This window comes from Cervus elaphus, chromosome 14, assembly GCF_910594005.1.
Source record: "Cervus elaphus chromosome 14, mCerEla1.1, whole genome shotgun sequence".
NCBI classification, from domain to species: Eukaryota; Metazoa; Chordata; class Mammalia; order Artiodactyla; family Cervidae; genus Cervus; species Cervus elaphus.
In genome coordinates, this window is record NC_057828.1 from 30,972,546 (window position 1) to 30,973,394 (window position 849).

General features: G+C 39.0%; 1 non-coding gene across 1 annotated transcript; it reads left to right on the top strand.

Annotated features, from left to right (window-relative positions):
• Positions 1 to 437: 437 nt before the first annotated feature.
• Positions 438 to 510, top strand: TRNAG-CCC. The gene has a single exon. It is a non-coding gene; the product is annotated as a tRNA-Gly (tRNA).
• Positions 511 to 849: the final 339 nt, after the last annotated feature.

Sequence of the window (849 nt, forward strand, 5' to 3'; positions counted from 1 at the left end):
ATTCCTGGAAATACAGGCCAGGAGTGGCTTTATGATCATACCAGGTATAAACCTTGTCTGGTCAAGCTTGACTGGGCTATTCTTTTCTTTCTTTCTTTCTTTCTTTCTTTCTTTCCTGCTGGCAGGTGAGAATGTTTGACTTTTCCCAGCACATTTGAGGCATGCCTCTGATGGTATCTTGTTGTGATTTACTATTTAATTATAACCGTACCTATGTCTGCCTGGGCCTGTAAAGGTATTGGAGCTCTTTTCTTTTCATCTGACATAGGCAGTCATAGTTATGGAGTTAGAGGTTTTTTTTTAATGGTTAATGAATTATTAACCATAAAACCAAAGTAGTACCAAGCCAAGTCAACCTAAACAAGGATGCAGGAATAAAGCAAAGAAAAAAAGAGAAAGGAGAGTTGTTACCAAGGAAAATAAGGGCTAGAAGGATTTCCCTGGTGGTCCAGTGGCTAGGACTCTGAGCTCCCAATGCAGGGGGTCCAGGTTCAATCCCTGGTCAGGGAACTAGATCCCAAATGCTGCAAGTAAAATAGCCCACATACCACAACTAAAGAACCCAAGTACTGCAACTAAGACCTGAAGCAGTCAAATAAATAAATAAATATTTAAAAAAAGAAAAAAAGAGAAAATGAGGGCTAAAGAAAATCTAAGTTGAGATGTTGATGCAACATTCTCCAGCTTGGGTCACACACAGATTTTCAGTTGATAATCAAGAGACCTCTTGAGGTATTTTTTAAGAGAGAAAGAGAGGATGCTTCCTGAAGAGCAGAACTCTAGTTAGCACATACATATATACAGACACGACTTAGCAACTAAACCACCGCATATATACACATGTTTGTA